The sequence below is a fragment of the Python bivittatus genome, unplaced genomic scaffold, assembly GCF_059951505.1.
Source record: "Python bivittatus isolate LINGU-HERP-01145 unplaced genomic scaffold, Pbiv_v1 ctg000700_np1212, whole genome shotgun sequence".
NCBI classification, from domain to species: Eukaryota; Metazoa; Chordata; class Lepidosauria; order Squamata; family Pythonidae; genus Python; species Python bivittatus.
In genome coordinates, this window is record NW_028277098.1 from 41,797,403 (window position 1) to 41,821,486 (window position 24,084).

The 24,084-nt window shown below is 37.0% G+C and overlaps 1 protein-coding gene across 5 annotated transcripts in view; it reads left to right on the forward strand.

Annotated features, from left to right (window-relative positions):
* DAB1 (DAB adaptor protein 1) overlaps window positions 1-24,084 on the forward strand; it is a 212,335-nt gene that overhangs the window by 71,831 nt on the left and 116,420 nt on the right. The window lies entirely within an intron of this gene.

Here is a 24,084-nt window from a genome sequence, read left to right on the forward strand (position 1 = left end):
TGAAGAAAAGTTTCAAAATAGCCTGGTGGGCTTGTGCATTACTTCGGGATGAGGCAGAGAATGAAAGGAAATGATGGAGGAAGATGCCTTTGAGTAGAAGTCTATTGCCTACCCAGTCAGCTTAAGTAATAGAATAAGGGAGAATCAGGTGAGCATTCCTGACTTGATGACTTGGATAGTTTTGATATCCTGCCACCAACACCATCTTCCTAGTTTTTCCTGTAATTCTGGTGCCTTCCTTTTATCACTGCTGCCTACGTGTTTCTTGATCTTCCTGTCACCTACAATTCCCTGTATTATGCATTTTGCTTGAATTTGAAGTTGAAGTTGATGACCATATCACATTATGAGGTGCCTAAAATGGAGAACATTCTCAAAAAGCTATAGAGGCTTTATCACTCTGTGGGTGCTAGAGGAAGACAAACTTTACATCTGTGCAGTTGTATTGTGAGCAACTGACCTTGAAGCTAATTGCATTTCCAAGGTTAATTTTTAATTCTGATATAATACAATATGTATACTTTAAGCAGATACAGTGTTAATATTGAAATGTCCATCTTTATTCAGTATGCACAAGGACAATTAAAGAAAAATATTGGCATGTTTTTTTAAAAAAAAGGATTGAAGAATGGTTCTAATACTGCCCTTATTAGGCATTGCTGTACATGCTATAAATGGCTTACTAATTGTTACATTAGGTAGTTAAATAATAACTATGTATATAATCAACAATTAGATTCCACTGAATGCCTACAGACATGGCATAAAGGTCTTAGAAAAATGATTAAAGAGAAAGCAAAACATACCATTTAAATCATAGCAGGAGGACTAACTAGACAAAAAAGGATAATGATTGCAGTTGATTACTATAGCAGAAAGAACACTTAGGAAATTCACATTAGGACCCTGATAATTGAAAGTATTTAAAAATAAACACAACCTCTGTTTTTCGTTGATTAAAAAGGTCACTGGCAAACCAAAGTACTAACATTCATTTTCTATCCAAACCCACTGGAGCAACTACATGGGAATGACGCAAGTAGGTTCACCCATTTATTCTGAGTCGTTCCTCCTGTGAAACAGAGTCAAACTGTGATCTTAAGGGCACAATCTTACAGTTCACTTTTCTCAAAAGAAGCAAAACTTTCTATTTATAGTTAGGTGTTTAGATATTACAGGCTGCTTTGTACCACTTAAATCCTCTGTACAGGCTGTGGGTAATAGGTAGGATCACGGATATACGTTTTATTCTTTCCAACTTAACTGAAAAAAAAAATGGGTAAAGGGACTCAGAATTCTTGTCTGCCTGTCTGTCTGCTAGCAGGATAATGCTCTGAACTGAATTAAATTTATGTATGATGGGAGAGGCTGGCATAAAGTTTGAGTGAAAAAAAAATGGCTGGCCCTTGGGACCGTGAAGAAAAACATTCCGCGGGGGTGGGACTCCAAATGCATCCTTGTGTGATAGGCAGTTGGACAATGACTCGGAAGGGTGATGACTGCTTCATCCTAAGCCCCCTCCCTCTTGGTCATGTGACAGCATGTAGCACATCCATCTTTCCTAATACCCACTGATGCAAATCAGAAAGAAACTAGAAACACATGCAGATGCAACATGTTATTTCATTCACAGAAGAAAATAAGACTTTTCTTATGGCCACTGCTGGTAAAGGGGGTTGGAAAAAATTCAAGAAGCCATGCTTTACATGTTTTCCCTAACTCGTTTTTCCCAGCAGCTGTGATTATATAGTTATAAGCTTTACTGCATGGAAGTTTTTACATATATTTTGGATAGATATTGTATTCTTTCCTCAGTTTAGTGTTCAGCATGTGTTAAGGTTAAGGTTCTGAAACATGGGAAGCCTTGCATTCCATTTGTGCCAGTTCAGTGGTTTATCCAACACAGTATATGGCTATGACTAACTTGAAGTGCTTCTGAAGTAAAAGTGGAGTATTTTGTTCCTTGTTCTTCATAATTCACTCATACTTCAGCTGTTCAATAAAGTTTAGGATTTAAGGCTTAAAATGAGGTTGCTCTGAATGATCTTCCTTATTAGAAAAGAATATAATATGACTACATTTCCAATTAGAACTTTGTTTCTCCAAAGCTATGAGGACATCCTATAAAATTTTGCAGGATGTCATCTTATTTAGACAATTAAAATTTTATTCTTCGAATTTAAATTAATGGAATTTACTTTTTTTTTAATTTTTGAAATTTAACTATGGAATTGAAGTACACACTAACTGTGTGTCACAGCCGACATTGGCTGGTTTTCTTCTAAATGATTTGAGCCTTACCCAAGGGCTTGGGAATCGTCTACTTATGCTATCATAAGTTGTTCCAAATTTAGGCAATTCAAATTCTTTCTGCATCCTCATGGTGTTGCATCTAGTGCCCTAATAACAATTGGTATCAATGTCAGCTTCTTCCAAGTGTTTGCAATCTCTGTTTGCAGTTTTAATATTTTGTAATCATTTCCAATTCCTTATCTTCAGCATTACTGTCTCTTGGAATGGCTACATCAATAAACCAAACATATTTCTTTTCAAGAATAATGTCTGCTGTGTTATGATTTGCATAATATCTGATGTTTTAAAGATTCTCAAATATCTGTAACCTTGCTCAGGTGTTAGATCTTTTATGGTTGTTTCATTTATGAATTAAATACCTTTTTCTAAGTTAGTGATTTTCCCTTTATTTAAACGATAACACATTTATCAAGTCCAAATTACATTGCAATAATACTACTAAATATAAGAACCATATTTACTAATGATTCCACTTAAGTTTTTGATATGGCACATACTTTTAAGTAATCCATATTTTTTAAAAAAGGAGATTTTTTTTTTTTATGTTGCTTTTGCCTTATTCAGTATCCTTGGGACCATCACCAAAATAAATAACAAATGTGACTATTATTATTTAGTAATAATAAGAACATTATTTGGCATTATTATTTACTATAATAAGAGTATCCACTGTTTCTGCTTCCCCAAAATCTAAAATATTTGATGAATTTGCAAAATTTCAATAAAAAAATATCATTTTTTTCCTGCACCATTGGTCATTGTAGGGATTTAAATTTCACACGTGAGTTCAGTAGTCTGGGGAATGCATTACTGTTTGTATCTTAGTTTTGTATAACTTATTTCAACATTGCCATTTTGGAAACTTTTTAGGAAAAAAATCCTGAAGGATCAACTTGTATAAGTGCTTCTGGTAAAGTGCTGCAATGGAAACTCTTCTCTGAACCAAAATTAATGTTTGCAGTATCTCAAGAAAGCCAGTGAAATTGCTTCCATACAAGTCAGAGAAATCAAGGACACAGCACCTAATGTAAACTCTTTCCACATTAAGCAGAGTTAAGACAATTTCAGCAGAATTTAGGAAATGATCTAGACATACTAATCCTAGCTCAAGCTATAGAGGATTATATCCTCACTCTGCATATTCAAGGATGTGAAATGCAGATTTTCTATGAAAGTATCATTAAAGTCTTTTAGTATGAAATTTAGGAATTCTAGTAGAGAGATCTATCACGTTGTCTCAGATGAATCTGAGTCTTCATGGGATAATGAATGTCAGCAGCTGTATCACATTACGTGATAACAATATTAATTAATGGTAACAGCAATTTGTAACACTATTACAATCCAGGACTGCAAGATGGAAGTTGACTTTGAATCTGGACTATCCATTATCAACAAGGACACATTGCAGCTCCTATAGTTTGAAAGAGCTGTGGCTATTGGACAGAATTTTGTTAGCAGCCTTAAGAGCTTGTTCATAAAGAAAGGTTGAATGTGGGCCTATGAGTGCTACTTAAATTCTTGTTGTTACAACATTTGTTTTCTAATCTTTTTCCTCTTTAACCTCATAACTGAAACAAAACAAGTGCAGAAATGTACGTATGTGTGTGTGTATAATTTTATATATAATTAAATAATCATTACTAATCATTACTAATATAATGGTTAATAGATAGATAGTCCAGAAGTGTTCAGACAGCACTTCATATTATTTTGTTGTTGAATTTTTTGATGGTCAGATGCCTTTTCCTGTTCAAAATGTCTTGGGCTATCCCTAGGAGATATGTATTAGGTCAATTAATATTAAGAGTTCATAGAGATTGAGTTTCTCACATTCTATCTGTAGAAGACATGTACAACTGTGGATTGTTTGATATATTATAATTGCAAAATACAACACATACTAAACTCCTAAATGCCTACTATTTACAGGTTGTTGTTATTGTTGTTCAGTCATTAAATCGTGCCCGACTCTTCGTGACCCCATGAACCATACTGCGCCAGGCCTTCCTGTCCTTCACTGCCTCCCTGAGTTTGCTCAGTTTCATGCTCATTGCTTCAGTGATGCTATCTAACCATCTCATCCTCTGCTGTCCTCTTCTCCTTTTGCCTTCAATCTTTCCCAGCATCAGGGTCTTTTCCAAAGAGTCCTCTCTTCGCATTAGGTGACCAAAGTATCTGAGCTTGAGCTTCAGTATCAACCCTTCCAGGGTTGATTTCTTTTAAGATTGACTGGTTTGACCTCCTAGCAGTCCAGGGGACTCTTAAGAGTCTTCTCCAGCACCACAGTTCAAAGGCATCCATTTACAGGTAGGCATCTTTTAAAAAAATGTATGGAAGGGAATTATCACACTGAATTAGTATAAAAGTTCCTTTCTTAGCTCCATTTTTTACAAATTAAAACACCTCCTTAATTATTACTAAGATAATTATTTTAAGCAATAAAATTATGAATCGAGGTAAGCAACCTCAGTGGATGTGTAGAAGATTAATCTGAATAGGCAACTATAATTTAAAATGTAAGTGTACAACATAAATATGTAATAGGTTGAATTAAGAAATGTATGAATAAATATAATCAGAATAATATCACTAGAAATTGACCTACTTAGCATGCAATATGCCTGTGAATCTTCTAGCTAATAGCGTAGTAACCTAGCACAGTGATGCTCTATCTTACTGTGCTCTAATCTGCATGCAAATGTTAAATTATTAGACTGTTTTCTCACTAAAGAGTAGATGCAGTCAATTTTGTTCCGTAAGAAAGAGAAGCAAGTATGTGGAAAAAGCCAGCAGTTAAAAAAATATCTGAAGTTGATGGCTCAGGTGGAATTTACAGAAAGAAAATCATGCCTCATCTTGTTGTCATATCAAAGGCTTCAGTGTTGTTCCTATAAATAGTGTGGGAAGTGAATGCACATTTCATTAAGTAGAAGCATGAAAAACATGTTGGCATGGGTCTTGCAAAGTAACCTGTGAAGCACACTATTTCTTTTTCTATGGAAGCTCAGCAAACTCTCCATAAGGAACAAGGAAATACATACTGTCACAAATAATATATATTATTTCAGTGCTGTCTGAATTACAGAATAGTGAGAATTTTTTATCTTCAAAAGGTAAAGTTTCCTCATGGGTTATCTTTTGAGAGTGGTTTAATTATTGTTCTTGTTTAAAAAGAAAGGAAGCTTAGAAAAGTGTTTAGAAAATATTTTTTAAAAAATGAGAGGAAGTTTAAATTTAGCAATACAGAGTACCTATGGCATTCCATCTGATTTGGATTACTTAGAACTGAGGTTCTCTGGTTTATCTTCACGCTTTATATAAACTGAGTATCTTCAGCTCAACTCTGAAATGTTAGTGAACACTTTTAAAGCATCTCCTGTTTAAACCAATCTTCTTCAATGCAAGGCTATATAGTTATATTGGACTAGAACTTCACCCCGAGGGAGAGAATTATCTGTGATGCTGCCATGTGCGAATCTAGCTGGCAACCCTAACTTACTGTTTAAATATCATGTTATTTTCCTCCCTCCCAGACAGAATTGTCATTCATATAATTCAACATGATTTAATTTTTTTAGAACTGTATCTCTGTACATACTGTATATAACACACTCTTTCTCTCTGTGGATGTTCTTATCTATCTGAATATCTTTAACGTCAACAGCAAAATATATAGCTCATAAAAGTAGGCTGTTTGGAATTAGAAAGAACACGAGGGAAATTATATCTCTAGAATGAAGGGAGTGAACTTGTTGACTTTTTCTCAGTTGGTTTAGCATCTGAGGGGAAGCATCTCAGAGGGGACCCTTCCTAGTTTTGTGGAAAGTAAAAGTAATGGAGGGGAGAAGTCCTTTCAGAATTGCAAGATTATGTTACTGTAACCTTACAATAAAGGTAGTATTAATACTCAAGGTTTGTGCTTCTGGACTACCTGGAAGGGCTGACAGGACCTGACTACAGTGACTTATGGCCTCTTAGTGCACTAGACAACTACAACATGCTATTTAAAGACTACCTGGAAGCTTCATTTGATGTAAAAATCAATGGCCTGGGTATTTATGGATGTGGACTGCGGTGTACATACTACGTGTGTTCTGCGGGCCTCACTTTGGCTTCCTATTAGCTTCCAGGTATTGGGTATTGGAAGGATTGATACTGAAGCTCAAGCTCAGATACTTTGGTCACCTAATGCGAAGAGAGGACTCTTTGGAAAAGACCCTGATGCTGGGAAAGATTGAAGGCAAAAGGAGAAGAGGACGGCAGAGGATGAGATGGTTAGATAGCATCACTGAAGCAATGAGCATGAAACTGAGCAAACTCAGGGAGGCAGTGAAGGACAGGAAGGCCTGGCGTGATATGGTTCATGGGGTCACGAAGAGCTGGACACGACTTAATGACTGAACAACAAAACAATTTAAATGCGGGTTTTAAACTATAACATTTTTATGGCTTGGCACTTGGTTACCTGCAGGACCACATCCTCCCACTAGAGAAGACCATTTTGATCATGCTCAGAGAACCTGGGTGTCCTGCACTTTTAGGAGATCAAGTGACCTGAAACCCAGAAGCGTTTTTTGGTAATGGCACCAGCCCTCTAGAATGGCCTCCCTTTGGAGTTTCACATTGTTCACCTTCTGGAAAAAGCTGACAGTGGGGCTTTTCTGGAGAACTTACAGGCTTGATGTCATGTGCTGTGTGTGGGTTTTAATTGTCCTATGTTTATGTCCTTACATGTTATTGTATCCTGTTACTTTGTGAGCCGCTTAGAGTCCTGTGATTGCTGTGGGATGCAAATTTGATCAACCAGGATGTCAGCATTTGGTACAGGGGGGTGAATGCTGTTTAGAAGAGATGAGGATGAGGATATTTTGGGGGTTAAGTTGTGGTAAAAACATATACCATTAATTTTTGGTTGTGACCAGGCAGCTACAGTTATTTCAAATGAGGCAGTGAAAAGCTTTCTGTGTTTTCCATTTTCTGTTAATAATACAAATACTATGCTATCATTTCAAACAGCAATTAACCTGCAATATGAGGACCTCCCAACACTCACTATTTCTCAGGTTCTCTCCTTATTCATGAATTTTTGGCAAGCCATACTTGACACACAAATGAAGACTGCATGCCATAGTTACAACTTTTTAATTTACCATTTTAATGTTTATGATATATGTTTTTGTTGCTTTTTTTACATTCTTCTACCATTCTCTTAGTTAGTTTTCAGGCTTTAAGTACTTTATGCATAAAGGGCCTGGTATTACATTGGTAGTCTAGAAATAAAGAAAAAAATACAGGAATTTTAGGTATTAGAATAAAATGTTTGTGGTAATGCTAATTCCCCGAGTTCCAGATTATGTTTCTTTTTCTGAATTAAAGTACCTATATTTAATACCTTCCAGCATGAACTCTCATGAACAATTAGATTATTTATTTATTTATTTTTCAAATTTGGTCACTGCCCATCTCACTAAGGATAAACTCTGGGTGGTTTACAGTAAAAACAAGAATAACTATTAATTAAAATACAATAAAAACCATATTCATACATAAATAATAATATATCCCAAGGTGCTGATGGTAAATAAGGTTATTAACCTACAGGAGGATCTTCAAGGTGCTAGCCACCCCCAGGGTTGGTTGCCCCTCTTCTAACGCCATGCAAGTTGTCAGAGCCAAGTCTTCACCCCTTTCTGGAAGGTTGAGAGAGTAGGGGCCTGCCCCACCTCTGGGAGGAGTGTATTCCATAGGGCAGGGGGGTCTCCTTCTGGGCCCCACCAATTGACATTCTTTTATCCATAGCATACTCTCTCTACTTGATCGGGTGGGACGGATCGATATAATGGGGGTAAGACAATCCCTCAGGTAACCTGGTCCCATGCCATATAGGGCTTTAAAGGTGATAACCAACACTTTGAATTGGATCCAGATGTGGACTGGCACACAATGCAGCTCCCGTAGCAAAAGTGTAACGTGCCATTTTTGGTACACCCAAGATTGCCTGCGTGGCCGCATTTTGAACCAGCTGTAGTTTCCAGATACTCTTCAAGGGTAGCCCCATGTTGAGCACATTGCAATCATCTATATGGGAAATGACTAGGGCATGAGTGTATGTATATTCTTATACATTATTTATTCCTTGATCTACCCCATAGGAATTTTGCATATTTGGGTTATTTTTAATTATGTGTGGTTTTGATTTCTTTTTTTCTTATTGGTTGTCTTTTTTTGTTGTACACTGCTCAGAGTCACATTGTTTCAGTTGGATGGCCATATAAATGCTTAAAATAATTAAATTAATGAAATGAAATGAAATTATGGGTCCTTGGTCTACAATGTTCTCAGTTTCTGAAGAGTCTGTGTAATAATTAAATAGTTAGGTTCACAAATACCATTTTAAAATACAGCAACATTTCAAATCCAAGTAATTCCTAGACTGTTAAGAGTGTGCAGAATCCTTCTTTTGGCCCTGGGATAGAGGAAGGGATAGATGGAGGGATGCATGTGTGTGTGTGTGTGTGTGTGCACGTTTGTGTGTGATGAAAGCCCCTTCATTAAATGTTGCAGACCATAATCCACAGTACTGATCCAATGTGGGTTGGTAGGTAGATGTTTTCCAATTTCCTAGTCGAGGGCTGAGAGAAAGTGACTGGCCCTAAGTCACCCAGCCAGGTTTGGTGGCTCTGGTGGACTAGAACCTGGATCTCCCAGTCCTAGTCCAGCATATTAACTATTTACCATGCTGATTCTCTCATTCATACACCTACACAGTATGTGTGTGTACATACACACACACACACATACACACACAGACATTTTGTGTACATATGTGCAGATGTGCATATATGTGTGAATGTGTGTAAGCCTTTGCTTTGTTTAACTGTCTCCTGCTGCCCCTTTGATAATAGGAATGACGGTAGGGAACAAAAACGAAAGGAACCAGTTGAAAGAAGCACTTTGCCACTGTTGTAATTTTGAATTTAACAGCATTTGTAGCCCAAAGTCTCAGGGAAAATGCAGTTCTTCTCTTGGACTCCTATTGCTTCTCCAGCAGAGAAAGACATTCTGTAATGTTGAGGAGACAGTTGGATGCCAAAATGAAAGTAATTTCTTGTCTGAAACATTAGATTGCAAAAAGTAAAATAGTGATTTTTGTTCTCAGGGTACTTGACTAGCCCATTGATGAATAAAAGGTAGTCTGTAATTTTAAAGTCCTTGTTGAGGGTCAATTTATTAATTCAGTTGTGTGTTTCCTTAAAATACTCTTGGATTCATACTGTCCTTGAACACATAGTGTTGTTATTACAATTACAACAGCAAAAACTGTTCTTGTAAATAGCTGCTTCTGTGTGAAAGAAGTAGGTACAGATAGAATAGTACTGAATGCATTAACACATTATAAATATTTAATGCACTTTTGTACAATCCAACTATGCAATTTGTATCTTGCCTGTGATAAATAGTAATTGTCCCCAGATGATCCTCTATGTGGCAAATTGCACTTCACACACTACCAGCATTTCAGTGTGGTATGATTAATAAACGGCCACAATATGAGTCTGAATATGTTTCACACATCACGTTAAAGAATATTAAAGCTAAAATGCTAAAATGCGGAGAGAGTGCATAATCTCTGAGGCTGCCTAATTCTGGCATGGGGAGATGTTTATGCCATGACTGTATTCTCTGTGAAGTTTTGTTTTCCTTCTCAGCTGTCAAAAGTTCCTCCTTGTTTCCCCCATACTCTCTGGTTGTGCCCTAAGGCAGGCCTGTTGAATCACTGAGGCAGAATCCTTCTGACTCTCATCTGAATAGGTTCCTTCTGCATTCAAGACACTGAATGATTTTCCCAAAGACAAAGTCAGGTGCAGTGTGTAAGTTGTTTATCCAACTTCTGAAAAGCCTTCCCAGCAGATTTTATAACTTCAGGAACATTTAAGTTCTTCTAAAATTGAAAAAGTTTTTTTTTTAAAGAAAAGTTGTATGGTTAAAAAAGGGGTTGAAAGATGTCCCTAATTCATCTCTTTCACAGTGTATCTTTTGTTCAACTATCATCACATATTTTTGTGGTCCTTGTGATGCTGATGTTCTTGGAATCTTGAGGATTAGCAGATATCTTTTTTCTTTCCTTATTTACATCCCCCAAGTAAGGGAAGAATGTACATCCTCATTTTGTTTATTTTGATGATGATTCTTTATCCATCACTCAGAGTGAGGGTAATACTTCATGCTTAGCTTCTGAACATACATTAGAAGTTTAACATGGCACAAACTGAGATTTTAGAAGAACTCCTGCTGGTTTTTCCTGCTTTGCACCTCTGAAAAGTAAAAGTAATTTCCCAATTCTCCATTGTATAAATGGTGAAGGAAAAGAGATCAAAATGTTGAGCTGTTTCAGTTTAGCCCTAGGTCATTCTGTTGCTCAGACAAAGTCTCCAGGTTTCTAGAGGTTGAAGAAAACCTTGGCATTATAAAACAAACAAACAAGCAAACTAAAGCAGAAGAGCACATTCTTGTAATATGCAGAAGCTTAACATTACTATTTATGTGTTGTTTTACTTTTGGATTACCAGTTAGATTACCTGCCCTCTGGAATCATTCCACCTGAGATTCGTACGTCCCACAATCTGACCCTGTTTAAATGAGTCCTTAAAACCTGGCTCTGTCCTTGTATCCTGGGTTAGAACGGATGGTAGCTGCTGCTGCTGCTGCTGCTGCTGCTGCTGCTGCTGCTGATGATGATGATGATGATAATACATTTATCTCCGCCCATTTATTCTCCGCCCATCTCCCCCCAATGGGGAACACTGGGCGGCTCACAAGGTACAACTTTAACAACATGTACATATACAATTGATTTATCTCTATCTAACATTAACAATTATACTATATGGCCAGCAGCATTCGCTAGGGAGTCACAGCACATCCGGGCTTTTTCCTTCTCCGTAGGTCTTCTCCCACCGATCGCATCAGTCGCGTCCAGCATTAGGTCGGGTCCAGCACCAGTTCCCACTCCCCATGCAGCGCCGCCGGTTCCTTCCACCAAAATGGGAGTACCTCTTTATCTACTCGCAGATGGAAACGCTTTTGAACTGCTAGGTTGGCAGAAGCTGGGGACGAGTGACAGGAACTCACCCCATCATGCAGAGCCAGGCCCGAACCGCTGGAGTGCTGACCATTTCTGACTGGCAAGCTCCAGCATCATTAAGCCCTGCGCCACCGCGTCCCCCTTGTGGGATGCTCTGAATTTTTAAATTGATTGCTCGTTATCTCCACACTCACTCTTTTGGATGATAGTCTGTTTCTATTGTGTTTTATTTGTACAGATTAAAAAGATTATAAATCTAATAAAGAAAGAAACAAAAAAATAAACTTGATACATAGTTGTGATTCATGCAATTTTAACCATAAAAATATTAAGTGGGAAAGAAATTTGGTACTCTTACCTTGGTCACGTGCTGTTTCTTGATCACAGCCTTTGATTCTGCTTACATGCAAATTCAAAGAGGTGCCAAACTCTGTACCAAATATATGTCCATAAATTTGAGCCACGGCCCTCCTGGACTTAGTCCTGAATTTTGTTGTGTATGGCAAAGGCCGGTCCTAGGAAATGGATGTGTTTACAAATATGCATAGATTGTCTTGATACCACTATTGATTAACCACAGTTGAGCTAGATGTTAAGTATTATTAGGCTTCTTAATAAGACTTGCTTTCACAATTCTCATTTTAAAAATTAGTCATTACATTCAGCCTACTTAAACTGATTTATCTTTTCGTTTTCTGCATTGCAGTAGGGAACAATTGATCTTCATCAGATGTACACTGTTTCTTCTTTAATGCATCTTGGCTTTATGGACTGCATTTAGCTGCTCAAACTTTCACTGATACTGTAATATTATGTATTATTATATAGAAATAAATACTACTAAATATTATAGCATTTCCTCTAAGTAAATTTCCACGAGAACAGGCTGCATGTTCTTTCATTTTTCACACAAATAACTTAAAAAAAGGTTTGTATCTACACTTCAAATGCTCTTCTGTGTCACAGGAAGATAAATGATGTGCCCAAATCAAGTGTTAACAAACATTTGAAGAAAAGGCCAAACTGAAGCATAATAGCTTCTAGCTGAGATGATATTTCTGTGAATGCTCGTATATCTTTAACTTGAAAGTTATGAATTAAAACTATTTAGTGAGCTCTTTTGAATAAGGGTGTGGAATATATCATTATCCTTTCCTTCATTAGTCTGAAAAGTGTGTCAGTGACTCTTCCTGTAGACTTCTAAATATAATTTCTCACTGAGATTTACTGTAAAGTTCAATCAAATGTAATTCATGAGGAGGTCATCCCAGTAAATTTGCCCTCTTGTCTTAATTATGAATTCATCTTTCTGCTATTAAGAAATAATTTAATCAACCATTAGTCTAACTCAAAAAATGATGAAATGTACATCTTGGCTTTCTTCTTCTGTTTGCTTAGAGAAAAATAGAAGATATAAAATTACAGAACAATAAAAGAAACAGCAATAACAGAAATACACACTGTGATGGACAAAGCTGACTTCTAAATGAAACTGAGTCTGTTATGGGAAGATTGCAATAAAACAACTGATTACAAATAAACACAGAAAAAATGTATTATTTTAATATAGTGCTATTATTTTAAGTGCTAATTGTACCAAGTGCTATACAAAGCTCTTGAATAGAATTTACTATGAATGACAATGCTAAATGAAATGGAAGCACTGCTTGGAGGATAATCTAATAACCTGATGATACAGTTCAGGTATTACTGTTATTCACACATAAATATAGATTTTTTTTTTAATGCAACCTTAATGCAATTTCAGCAAAGCGTTGAAACAGTCTTCAGATGTATAAATTTATTCATCACAAACGCTTATCCTCTTTACTTCAGTGAGAACTTGGAACTTAAAAAAAATAAACCAGAAGCAGATTCATTTGGGTTATCTTCTTCCATACAAACAAATACTCACTTTAAACGTGCACACATGTGGATGTTATATAAATGATAAAGAGTGTCTCATTGCTTGCTTCTAAGCAGGTGTTAGAGATCTACTGAGAGCAATGAGCTGATATTCATCAGTATGTGGAGACAGGAAGAGTTGCTTAGTTATACACTTTGAATTTGAAGCAAGCGTCAACTACTTTCTAAAGCAAATAAGTAGACTGCATTACTGGACAAGTCCTAAGAGAAAGCCTTGTAAAGAGTGAAATAATGCTTCAGGAAATATTTAAACCCATGCACTGTGTTAGATAATTACAGGCCTGTTAATTAAGCGGATGCATTTTTATATACAAAAGTATATGATTAGGTTTTTTGCCCTTGAAAAATTATCTGCTATACTACTCCAGCATGCATATCATCTAAATTGTACATTGTCTAAAATTTGTTTGCCCTTAATCTTTTAAGAGTCCGGTTGTAAATGTTGATCTCAGATATGTCCCACTACATTAAGTAGGACTTTTTTCCTCTGAGAGTAGCTTAGATTTCAGCCTTTCATCTAACTTGTATTCTGCATTAGTGACATTCCTATGTCATCCTTCCTTAATATGCTGGAAAATATAGATGCAATATCTCTTGTATTTGTTGCTTCTCAGTCTTGCTCAGCCTTTCTCTTCACTACCTGACCAACAAATCTTATGATGATCAAAATTAACATCAAAAGTGAATTCCAGCAGTTTTTGATTGTATATTTCTGTTGTTTAGGGTAGAGAAAATTAGACTTCATGCATATTAAGAATGTAATTGTATCTGGATAGGGGAAAGGTGATGAATATAAGCCTATGTGGGAATGTTTTAATTAATATTAATTATTACTACAGCCACTGTAGATATTTTTGAACTTCTTGTTTTTGTCTTGGGACTTAATTTATATACACTTCATTGCATTTTAATTAGATATTTCCAATTGGTAAGAATTACTCTTATATGCTGGTTCTATAATATAAATTCAGTTCCATGTTCTGGAAGGAATTAACCTATAAAGATTTCACATTTTGTGGCCATGGTATCCAAAGGAGATCATCTTCCCATATAATGTCATCTTCTTCCTATATAAGTCCTGAAAGCATAATTAGAAGGCTTCTAATTTAGCTTTGTATGCTAAATTAAAATGATGGCTGCTTAGAATCAGGCTTTTCAGTAATAGGCAATATTTTCCTACAGTAATATGTTTTTAAGTGCAGAAACCCATTATGACACTTCCTGTTCTTTAATTAGAAAGTCTGCACTCGGGGCTTTGTAAAACACCTTCTTAAAGACCAAGCTAATAGTAGATACTTTTCGTACTGGCACTGCTGGCTGTTTGCCTGTCTGCAAGCTGCATGTCTGCCACAGTTCAGGCAGAACTTTTAGAAGAAAAGAGCCCTTTTTACTTATGTCTCAAGATGGCAATTGTACACATAGTCACAGGCTTGGCACAGGTCAAAATCCAGGAATCCAATAAACACTAGAGACATGGTGAGATGGAATCCAGAGTTCACAGCAAGATAAACACAACAGAGCTGAGGCTGAAAAGTTGTTCCCAGTGTTTTCTCTCAGGAAGGGAGGCCAATAAATAGGCCAAGCTGGGCCTCCACCTACATGTACAGCTGAGGTACATTACTCGTTAGTCAACTCTGGCTAGCCTGCTTTTTGGCCAGTCTAAATGGTCTGCACTGCTCAGCCCTTTGCTGTTGTATCTGCTTCGGACTGGATGGGGTGGACTTCAGAGGCTGAGAAGCTGTCAGTGGGTGCAAGGAGCCCTGAGGACTTGCTGGATATGCCTCAGCAAGAGTGGAGTAATTATCTTCCACACTGCTGGAATCACCCCTTCCAGGACTATTATTTCTAGATGCCCTTGGCTGTACTTCCTCCCCCTCAGAAGATAAGTCCAACAGGGCTATAACAAATACCAGATAACCCCTATCCACATGGTGCTTGAACATACTAATGGGACTAGACTTACCACTGCAGAAGCTTGTTTAATCTCCTTTTGGGGGGGGGGGACTTTCTGCATGCTTGATAATAATGGGTCATTGATGTTATTTTTAATGCTTTTGGCAAGCACAAATAAGTGCATCTGCTACAGCATTTGCCAAGGGAAGAGGGGAGCAGTACTCATTAAAATCTTTGTCAAGTGCTACAGAGGATTCACTTGTCACCTACAAAAGACCACTCATCAAAGTTTTTGGCGAATGCTGCAAGTCATCCACTGTTTACTTCCTACAGATCACACAACAGAAGACAGAGTGAGCTCATGTAGATCACTCACCAGAAGCTTTGGTGAATACTGTAGGAGAATAAGCTGCTTGCCCACTTCCTCCCAAACTTTGACAAACCATGCTAAAGAGCAGATAGCTCAGCCTTAATGAGGCACTACCAAAGCCTGAAGAGGCTTCTTCCCTTGTGTAGTACCTGCCCAAAAGTTTCTAATTTGGCAAGTGTTATGTAGAAAGAAACTCTTAAGAGCCCACCAAGTCCATTCTTTAGTATGTGTGTATATTTCAGTGCAGAGAGGATTAAACAGTATATACAATCAGTGCATTTCCTCAATTCTATTTTGAATCCATGACACAAAAACCAGGTAAAATCCTTTATAAGCTTTTAAAATACATAGCTGGTAGTGCAATTGTAGATCCCTTGCAAAATATTCGATTTGGCTGCCAACTAGATCAGCTTCCAAGTCCCCAACCAAAATCAGCTCCTTTTATTTTTCTCAGCCAGCCTCCAACTACCAGAGGTAGAAAACATCCATAAGTATAAACTATCTCCTTCTACTCTGGATTGCCATTGTTAATAGGAAGTTCAGTTACTTCCTCCAGGCATCTCCTTCCTTGGAGACTCTCAGAAAACTAGATATGTTATCAAAAGTGATTTTGGAAGCAGCATGAGATTGGCAGAAGTAGTAAGAAGACTAGACTGGCTGGCAGATCAGCTTCCAACCTTAAAAGTTGCCTAGTTCTGACCTCCAGGACAGCCAGCTGAATTGTAGTGTGCATAATGACCATGATATAAATTTTACACAGCCTATTTATTTGATGAGAGTTCCAAATGCAAATGTATTGTATGAGAGTAATGCAAATGTATAGTGTGTGTATATGTGTATGTGTGTATCCCATAGAAGAGAATACATACATACACATGTGTATGTGTGTGTGTGTTTATATATATGAACACATAAACACACACAGAGACATACCCATTAAGAAAATGTGGAACACATACCAGTCTTCTCCCTCCCTCCCTCAACTAAGGTGTTGAAATGCCTTTGAGGTCATTTGCTGCAGCCGTGTTTTTCATTCTCATTCCGATTCTGCTATAAAAATGCTAATTGCCTCCATGAAAATGCGGTGTTTATAATTTGGCAGTGTGTGCCACTGGATCATACCTTCTCTATGGTTTCAAAAAGAAGTCATCTCATGATTATAACTTGAATGTATAAATTGTGCTTGGGCACAATTAGGATAGAAGATAGGGTAGTGCCATCCTGTAGAATTTTGATTGCTATTGACTTTGTTGGCAATATCATTATATACTTCGCAGTTTTAAAATTAGGCAATTCACATTATACCCTGAGGGGCATTCAGATTTAAATAAAGGAATGTAGCCATTTAAAGGATTATTGTTGTAAATTACTAGTTGCTGCTGAGAAATGTTTAATCCAGTTTTTTAAGAAACAAGAGATGTGCAGCATAATGTTGTGTTTTTTTCTCTTCCTTTCTGCAGTATACTGTATATCCATCTCTTTCCAATATATCTGGGAAAATCTAGGAAAAAAAATGTCCTTTTTTGCTGAAAAGGATTTAAATATTCCTATTTGCTCTCAGAGCAATGCTGGTTCTTTTACATCTTCTCAGTGATAAAGAAGTTATATGCAGCATTTTGATACAATGGCTTCTTAGTGGATTCTAGGCTAAGTGATGGCAGTGGCCTAACAATATCATTTTAATAGCAAAATCACAGAAACAGCTTTGCTAAGAACAACTTATTCAAGTTTGAATATAAGAACACTGGGTTGGTTCACACTTCTGATTTACAGAATCCAAAGGCCTGTTCACCCCTTCTCCCCATAGGATTTGGATTTAGTCTCAGTTTCTTCATGACTTTTACTTTTCTACTCTGCCTCTGGTATGCATCTTTATCTACTTACCTGGGAAGCGTGCCTCTTAATCCTGAATATTGAACCTTAGAGTCTGATGCAAGCCCTGAGCCACATATGGCTTCTGGTCCCATTTTTTTCAGTCCCCAGACCTCTCAGAAATTGCGCTCTTCAATGGCTAAGCAATAGAACCTGACAAACAAAAGGATATACACAAAAAATGGTGTACCTATAATTAAGCCCCAATGTACTTTGAGGGGAAACCTGTACAAGTGACATTCAGAGTGTGTGTCCATGTTTTGAACACTACTTGTACCGCAATGTTTCCCTGACAAAAAGGTTTCCCGATGAAATATGTTAGAACCTCATTGGCAATAAATATATCTGTAGCATTTTTTCTTCTCCAAGAAACACAAGTACAATTTCCTGCTATTCTGTGAAAGCAAAAGAAAGAGAATGAAAATGAAAATGAGAAGCTGCTCCTTTAAATTTAACACACTGGAAACACTCTAAAACAATGTTTTTCAAACTTGGCAACTTTAAGATGTGTGGACATCAACTCCCAGAATTCCCCAGACAGATGCCAGAATTCTGGGAGTTGATGTCCACACATCTTAAAGTTGCCAAGTTTGAAAAAACATTGCTCTAAAGTATCTGTCTGCCCCCATGCTCTTAAAAATAAATTCCCTATAATCACAGGGAATTCCTTAATCAGTGCCTTGCCCACACCAATCCTTGTCACTCATTTAAAAAAAAAAAAAAACAACCCTTGGGGGAAAATGTGTGGAGGCTCAGAATCTGAATTCATTGTGATAACTTTATCTCACTATGCCTTGGTACCCAAGCTTCAGCCAAATTTGGTACACCTCCCTAATGACCATTAAACATTTCCAAGACTTTACATGAGTACTAGGACATTAATTCACTGTTTTGTATAAAATAATTTGCTAGGCCAAACCAGCTCCAACAGATCACAAAATCCTGCAGAGTGAGAGATTGATTGTGAAGTGAAAGAATGGTCAAACTCAAAGATCTTTCTATTTGTCAATAAATGTAATTAGAATGACCAATAACAATGAAGGATCACTCTGCTTTTAGAATCCATTATTTTTATACCTTTCTTCGCCTCCCCACTGTATCATTTGACATAAATTATGAAAGCTTTCTTCCTTCCTTGCATTGTTGGTGTTAGGGAGAAACAGAGTAAGATCAGAGTTTCATGGTGGCCCAGAATCTGAATGAATTGTGGTAAATTGTCCCACAGTATTCTAGTTCCAGCCAAACTTCAAATGAGTGCTAAATTTCATCAGATTTATGCACTAAGATTGGTTATTAATCCACATGTTAATTTAATTTTTATCACCTAGGCTGCAATCCTGTGCTTACATACCTCAAAGAAAACCCCAGGGAACTAAATGAAGCTTACATCCTAAGAGATCTATGTAGAATTTTGTCCTATGCATGTAATTTCCATGCTATATTCAATGTGTAAATGAACATTTTTGTTTAAAAAAAAAACCCAGGGATAACAGTGTTGCCATTGCTTAACTTAGCAATTAAAAAATGCAGGTACAGTGGTACCTTGGGATACGAGCTTAATGGGTTCCGTGACTCTGGGCGTATCCCGAGTTGGTCGTAACCCGATGCAAATTTCCCCATAGGGTTCAATGTAAATCCGGTTAATCCGTTCCGCCCTCCGAATTTGGTCGCACCCCGAAGCAAATTTTCCCATAAGTTTCAATGTAATTACCGTTAATCCGTTCTGGCGTCCGCGGACCATGCGTCAGGGGCAGGAGAATGGCCGGGCGCGGCGGGAAAAAGGCCGGGCGCCGTGCGGCGCAGCGGGAGAACGGCCGGGCGCGGCAGGGTGGGAGAACGGCGCGGCACAGCGGGAGAACGGCCGCGGACCACGTGTCAGGGCGGAAAAATGACCGTACCCTGAGGCGGAGTTCGCACATCAAGGTAAATTTTTGTGGTCGGAGCTGGTCGTAACCTGAAAAGTTCGTTAGTAGAGGCGTTCGTATCCCGAGGTACCACTGTAATGTTGAAGGGTGGAGTTCTTTTGTTTTGTTTTAGTTGCCTACAAGGGATGAAGACAGCCATGTGTGCTGTTTTAATTTGATAGCAAGCTACATCACTTCTTGTCTCAGAGGAGAAATGTTTCCATATGACACATACATGTCTTAAAGGAGAACAACACTTCCCCACATAATTGGCTAATGGCAATGTTTTATATGTTTCTTAAAATGTTCCTATGCTAAGGTATTCAGAAAATCTGTACTTCTACATAGTTGCACATTTTAACTAGCCAGCCTTCAACATGAAGTTTGGTGAATACTATGTTTCATAGTTCTGATAGATTCATTAACAACTCATGTTCAGAGACAGGTCTCCTGTATTCCACAACAGTGGGCAGTAAGTAATATGTTCACTTGATTTAAATCTGGAGCCTCTAATTCTAATTAGACTCTAATCTAAGTCTAATTCTGTACATAGGCTGCACAAGCAGATAATCATTTAAGATCTGAAATCTCTTTTGCTTTAAAAAAAAAAAAACATTCAAGGAAGTTTGCCATCAGTCAGGAAGGTGTAGTTGGACATAAAGAGAGAAAAAAAAAGTAAATTAATATCCATGTATAATAGAATACTGTAGTGACAAAGAAGAGGGAAGGGAGCTGTGGAAGCAAGGAAAGACAAAGACAAAGACAGATGAAAAATTGAACTAAACTGGACATATCTACCAGGAAGAAATAACTGGTAAATTCTCTCAACTCTAGGTTTCCATATACCGTTTTAGATTTGTTGATCAGGTTAATGATTTTTCCACTGTTCTCCATCTCAGCATTACAATATATTATAATTCAGAATGGTATTATTTATACTGCTTTTCAGCCATATCCAAGGATGGGCCTCTTTTAAATGCTTTAAATGCTTAAATGGTTGTTTTTTCCTGTTCCTTTATTTATTCTACATGTGATGCAAATACATATATCTCTCAGGCTTAAAGTAAATTATGAAACAAAACATCCTGATTTGTTACATGTGAAATACCCAGGGCCCTGTCTCATAGAACCTTTTCTAATATCCCAGTTCTACTCCACTGTGTAGGACGAAGAGGCATATAAATATGCATCATCTCTACAGATCAAATCTTCAATTGTGCCAAAGTATTGTATTTTCTGCATGTGCATATTGTATATATTTCACATAACTGGGTGTCACCGGATTATTGAAATGGAAGATAAATTAAGCTTGCTATTAAAAACAAAGATGAGCAAAATCCGAGTTCCAATATAGGCTCCAAGCATTGTTTGGGGAGTCTAGTGCAAACTTGTAGCAAACATATTTGCACATTTCAGAATCTCCTGTCTCACATACAGTGGTGGCGGTTCCTCCTCTTCCTCCTCCTCCCCCCCATTCTAAAACTGCACATTTCCTATGTCTGAAGTTACATCATTACTTACACTGGAACTTTTCTGTCATGCCATCCTTGAACTTGACATTGTTGCTGTTTTGTTTTGTTTTTGCACAATGTTCAGACTCAGAAAGAATCTTATTTTAGCTGTTTGATTAGTCCTAGTTAGTAGGCTGCAGAAAGGTCAAGTTTGTTTTGAAAAAATATGAATAATTGATTAATTATCTCTTGATTCTTTGAGTTTTTTATGTTTTAAATATTTGATTTCTGTTTACAGCCAAGCATGCCAGAATAGGCTATAACGATTATTTAGATAGACAACACTAATTTCATTGATCCGTAGGATCAGTGTCCATTGATATGTTGATGCTTTGGATCCTCTACCAGCAGCGGTGCACAATGAGCTCAGTGTTGCTCTTGGATTGCTTCTGATCCACTCCAGAAGATCAGATCTCATACAAACATTCAGGGAAATATGTTTCCATACATACTCTAAAATATAAGCCACAATTTGGTTTCATTTCTCCTTTCCCCAGAGTAAGGAGGTTGCAGCTGGAAAAGACTGTTGCAAATCCTTGGGCTCTGATTATTTATCAATTTATTAATCAATGTTATATTCCTTTTTTTTTTTTCCTTTAAGATCTGCAGTTGGTATATATAGTACTTCCTTCTCCAATTTTTCCCCCAGCAAGTTTGTGAGGTTGTTAGATACAGAGAGAATGACTGGCCCCAATTCAACTAGTGAGCTTCTGTGGCTGAAATAGTACTTAAATCTGATGGTTTCTATTTCTAGTCCAACATCTTAATCACTTCTGTATAGTGGAATTGTATTTTATTCCTCTCCAATATAGTCTTGTTCCAATAACAATTGAGAAGCAGTTATTGTGAAACTGAAGAAGCATATAAAATATTTGGAGAACAGCATATATAATGACATTGGAAAACTGGAAATTGTTAACACAAAGAATGTACAAATTAGGTTTTATTTATTATCAAACAAGCAAATTGAAACATGAATGTTTACACACGCAAACAACTTGTAAAATAGCCTGATGGTTAAGTAAAGCATTGTTGTGCATCCAGATGTGATTTTTTTTCCCTCAGAGCTTAGTGTTGCTAATGTTCCTTTATTGTTCTTAGCTCTCACTAGTAACATCTGCCTCAGCATTTCCCTCCCGCATAATTTAAACATTACTTAGAGTTTCTGACTAGTAATCAATGTGCCATTAGTCTTTTAGATAATATTGTCCAGGAGCAGGTAGGCACAGTCCTTTGATAAATTCTATTTGGAAATTCAGGAGTAAACACGGTGCTTTGAAGGACCAAGATAGGTGATAAATTGTTGGTGTTATTCAATTCCCTTTACATTTGTAAACCACTACAAATGTTTTAAGCTGTCTTGCTCTTTCCCACAATGAAAACAGAAAAGGATTGGGATGTGTCTATGTATATTTCAAAACAATATGCGAGGATGGGATGGGGGAAACAAATACTGAAACTTTAAAAGAGAATCTATTATTTATGGATTTCAAAGCTGTGGAAAAGTGTTGTCATTGCTAGCTGAATTTCTTGACAATACTGAGTGTGGCTTCAGGATAGTATACTTTCTACTTGGTGAGTAGATCATTGGATTTTGAACAGAGATTAAAGTTCATTAAAGTTAAACTTGGAAATGTTTAGATAGCTGGACACATACCTATGTACTAGGACAAAGTTATGTGAACTAAAGATTATTAAAACAATTAATATACCTTAAAATATATAATGATCATAATCTTCTCTATGAAATATTGACAGTCTAAACAAGTCTTATCTTCTGTTCATGTCTACTTTGGTATTCCACCTTAGCTCATTAAAACAAATAGATAAAGAAGTTTAGTAGAAGCCCTTATCCTCAGTTCAGAAAGTACATAATACATCTAGGGCATATCCTTAGTGGTAAAGTCTACAGCTGCCCAAACAAGAAGGGCCCCTCATTTATCACCTATCAGGAAAATGACGAACAGCTCCAGCACTGGGATACCTGGGGTATCATGAATGTACCAGGCCCCACTTAGCTAACTCTGTTCACGTTAGCTTTTTAAAATTTTAAAATAAGAAAATAAATACATTTTCAAATTCAGATCATTTTCATTTATCATCCTTCTTTTGACAAACTGGAAAAAACACAATAGGCATTCAAGGGCACAAGAGCTTTGTCAAAAAGATTTGTTGTAGGAAAATGAAACAAATCATTATGAAAGAATTCCAGCAACTGCTAGATCTGAAATGTAAGCCCTATTTAGAGTGGAATCAAGGTTTAAATTCCTGTGCCCTTTTCTTCCATGCACATGGCGTAACAGTTTTGAAACAATTCTCTCTTGGGTATGAGGGACAATTTCAACATTTCCATTGTTTGAGTAACAGAGTTGTCTGCTTTCAGGATGTTTTCTTTTGATATTGTAGAGCTAGCTAGCTCTGGTACAGCAAAGTGGTTTTGGACCTTAACATGATGGTCTTCTGTTGCCATCTTTTAGAAAGCCATTTCAGTTGGAAATTGCATAACTAACTTTGCTTTCTCCATCACTATCCCATGTTTTGTGACTTGTTTCTATTTTTTATGTCTATAACCAGTCTTCTAAGCATATGCCATCTGACATTTTGTATTCACTCAAAACATGGGACCCTCATGTGGCTGCAGTATATTTCTGCAGCTCCCTTCCCCACCCCATCCCCAACAGATTTACTTGGGAAGCAACAAAAATGTTATGTAAAAATATAAAATCTACTTTGACAGAGCTCAGCTTCTACTGAACATGTGGAAATGTCCATGCAGGGAAGCAAAGTGATGTGTCATTGCCCTCTGGGGTGTTTTAGACCTCCACAGCCTTACCTACTGCCTTAGAATTTCTGCTTTTCTTCCAATTCCTAACTAGGTTCCTCCTTGCTTTGCTTCCAAAACAGAAAAGGATACTATAATAGTAAAACAAGGAATTATATTCATACGCACACTTCATCAGATGTGACGTAAATATGAAAAAAGGTTGTTGTTTTTTTAACTTATTTACTTGCTGCTTTAAAAACTTGCATGTATAGGACCCAGCTAAAGAGGACTTAAGACTTAGTCTGTAACTTGAAAACAAAATATTTTTAGCATGTCAATGAACAAGCCTGGCTGGAAACCAGGAAATAGTAATATGTGATTTGAATGGTAATTTTAAGTGCCACAAAGATATAACACTGTCAAATCACAAATTTTAATTCCCA